At 41.6% G+C, this 3,650-nt stretch overlaps 1 pseudogene; it reads right to left on the reverse strand.

The window, feature by feature from the left end:
- Positions 1–2,928: 2,928 nt before the first annotated feature.
- LOC150069156 (peptidyl-prolyl cis-trans isomerase A pseudogene) lies at positions 2,929–3,228 on the reverse strand (annotated as a pseudogene).
- Between the last annotated feature and the right edge of the window lie 422 nt (positions 3,229–3,650).

Below are 3,650 nucleotides of genomic sequence, written 5' to 3' on the forward strand. Positions count from 1 at the left end.
TAGAATGCTTGTGGTGGCTTGTCATATATGGCCTTTATTATGTTAAACACATGCCTTCCACACAATATTAGTTGAGAGTTTCTGTCATGGAAAGATGTTTGAATTTTGTTGTTTTGTTTTTCTGCATCTGTGAAGAGGATGCTACGAATTTTGTTGTATATCTCATTTAGTGATTTCTTTTCTTTTTCTTTTTGCCAGTCCTGAGGCTTGAATTTAGGGCCTGAGCACTGCCCTTGGGCTTTCTCAAGGCTAGAGCTCTACCACTTAAGCCACAGCACCATTTCCAGCTTTTTCTATATATGTGGTACTGAGGAATTGAATCCTGGTCTTCGTGTATACGAGGCCAGCACTCTTACCACTAGGCAAAACTCCTGGCCCCCATTTAGTGATTTCTAATGCGCCATCCTTGTATCCCAGTAATAAATCCCACTACTTCATGGCATGTAAGCCTTCTAATGAAATGTTACATTTGGTCTGGTAGCATATTGTTTTGTACCTGCATCTATTGTGGATTGTTCTGTACCTTTATTTTCTGTTAGTGCCTTGGTTTGACTTTAATATCAGAATAATATCGATCTCAAAAATGAGCTTGGAAATATTTGTTTCGGATTTTTTGGGGGAAGAGTTTGAGAAGAATTGATAATGAATTCTTAAATTGTTGGGAGACGCCATTTTTGTTCTTAGTTGGGAGATTGTTGTTTGCTTGCTTGTTTGTTTTCACAGTTCTGAGGTTTGAACTCAGGGCCTCACACTTGCTGGGCAAGTACTCTACCACGGAGACCTGCCTCCAGCTCCCTTTTGCACTGGTATATTTAAAGTAGGGTTTTGCTTCCTGCCTGGACAGGATCTGAGTATTTTAGGTTTCCCATTAAAGCTAGAATGACAACAGGCTTGCATGACCACATCCAGCTTTTTCGCCATTGATACAGAGCGCTGGGTGTTTGTTCTACCCTAGCTGTTGTAATCCTCCCAGTCTGTTTCCCACACAATAAGTGCATATCATTGTGCCAGCTCTTGGTTGAGAAGCGTCTTGTGTGTATGCCAGGGCTTACCGTGAACTCTGATCTTCTCCCAAGTAGCTAGGATTACGAACATAAACTACTAGTATTAGATACAATTTTTATTATCACAGAAAATATCAAAACTCCAAATAAGTACTGTTTATAAGATATACTGCTGTCATTTTTTTTTTTTTTTGGTGGGTTGTGGAGCTTGAACTCTGGGCCTGGGCTCTCTCCCTGAGCAATTCATCTCAAGGCTATCGCCCTTACCCCTGGAATCTTAGTGCTACTTCCAGTTTTCTAGTGATTAATTGGAGATAAGAGTCACAGGTCCTTTTGTGCCCAGGCTGGCTTTGAATCTTGATCCTCAGATCTCAGACACCTGAGTAGCTAGGATTACAGGTGTTAGCTACCGCATCCAGCTGCTGTCATATTTTTAAATCTGTGACTACATAATAGTTTTTTTAAACCTGAGTTTACTTAATTTGGCCATTACATAATTTGTCAAATCTTTCTTTTTTTGTAGCACCAGGACAAAGCTTTCATTTGTTAGGTAGACATTCATCAACTTGAAGTACACCTATTCCTTTTTTCTTTAGTTATTTTATATAAATAGAGTCTTATTTTTTTTCCCTAGCAGACATGGACTATTGATCTATTCATGCCTGTGTTATAGTTGGAATGGCAGGTACACGCCTCCATACCCAGCTTATTGACTGACGTGAAATCTCACTAATTGTGGTAGGGCTGACCTTGAACTACTACCCTCTCAATCTCTGTCTTTTGAGTAGCTGGGATTACAGGTGGAAGCCACTGTGCTCAGGTTTGTTTTTTTTTGTTTGTTTGTTTGTTTATTTGTTTTGTTCTGTTTTTAAGAAAAGGTCTTTCAGGCCGGAAGGATGGCCTAGTGGTAATGTGCTTGCCTAGCATGCATGAAGCCCTGGGTTCCAAATACAAAGAAAAAGCCAAAAGTGGTGCTGTGGCTATGGTGGTAGAGTGCTAGCCTTGAGCAAAAACGAAGCTCAGAGACAGTGCCCAGGCACTGAGCTCAAGCCCCATGAATGCCAAAAAAAAAAAGAAAAAAGAAAAAAGAAAATTTTAGCATTACAAGTGTGTCATCACACTACACTTAATTTATCTTTATTGACTATAATTATAAAGTTGTAAGAACAAATAATTACAACCTGATAATTACAACACTTGACAGGATTGTGCTATGTGATAATACCGGAACAGAATCACCATTGAAGTAAAACATCAGCACGGCTTTCATTCACCAAAGGAAACATTTTATCCATGGGAACCATCCCCGCTGGTCTAGTAGAGTTTCCCTTCCATTTTCCTTAGTCTACAATGTGCATTTTTGTGTCATCTTTTTCATCCCTCACCCCACACTTCATTTCCTCTTGTCAACATCTGGGGAGCACCACAGTGCTGTCTCTTGAACATCTCTCGTTGAAATGCCCTCTCGACTCTGAGAATATTTTTAAGTCTATTGAGCTTCTCTGGGGCATTCCTCCCTCTCCTTTCAACGTATATTCCCCTTTTCCTGTTTATTCCCTGGGCTTCCAGTCACATTTTTTTTTCCTGAGAAACACAAATGCACACATCACAGACAACATGTTGACCCAAAGCCTGCATACTTCTAGATTAAATCACTGATTTAATTGCCTTTCTCAGTTTTGCCCTAAGATTTTCACTTCTTCATGTCTTTGTTGTTGTTGTTGTTTTGTTTTTATTCATAATGATAAACTTAACTCTGCAATCCAGCTAGATTTGGAGGGGAGTAAGGAAAACATGGGACCCAAAGAACTGTAGTGAGAGCACAAAGATTACAAGATATTGCAAGGAGACAGGGTGGAAAGGCACTCTCTCCTGAGCTACAAGAGGCGTGGTCTGATGGTTATGATAAACCAAGGCAAATGTATTAGAGTTGTCCACAGTCAGTAATGGTGACCTTCTTGCTGGTCTTGCCATTCCCAGACCCAAAGCCCTGCACGGCCTCCACAACTTCCATGCCCTCTTTCACCTTCCCAAAGACCACATGATTGCCATCCAACCAATCAGCCTTGACAGTGCAGATGAAAAGCGGGGAGCCATTTGTGTTTGGTCCAGCATTCTCCATGGATAAGATGCCAGGTCTGTATGCGTCAGGATGAAATTCTCATCCATAGTTGGCCTTGTCACCAGTGCCATTTTGGCATGTGAAGTCACCACCCTGGCACATGAATCCTGGGATAATCCTATGAAAGCAGGAACCCTTACAACCAAATCCTTTCTCTCTAGTGCTCAGAGCAGAACAACTTTCTGCTGTCTTTGGAATTTGTCTGCAAATAGCTCAAAGCAGATGTGGCCCAAGGGCTTGTGGTTTCTGCCTTTCCCTTTCTTGTCTATGTGGGTTTTGCACTTTTGTTCGTTGACTACTCTGGGGTTCCTTTGAGATTTACTGGTTTTCTGTATGGTATGTGAAGGGACCCCTTTCTTGACTTCCCGAAATCCATCCACTCTAGGCATTTCCCATCTTTATGACAAAGGACTTGACCTGAGGCAGGGGCTGCAGAATCTCTGATAACAGCTCAGATTACAAGAGCAGCTAAACCAGGTGGAGTTACCAGAATTCCTCCCCACTCCACCCCCCTTGGCCTGCCA

The sequence above is a fragment of the Megascapheus bottae genome, chromosome 1 (assembly GCF_031878675.1).
Source record: "Megascapheus bottae isolate mThoBot1 chromosome 1, mThoBot2.hap1, whole genome shotgun sequence".
NCBI lineage: Eukaryota > Metazoa > Chordata > Mammalia > Rodentia > Geomyidae > Megascapheus > Megascapheus bottae.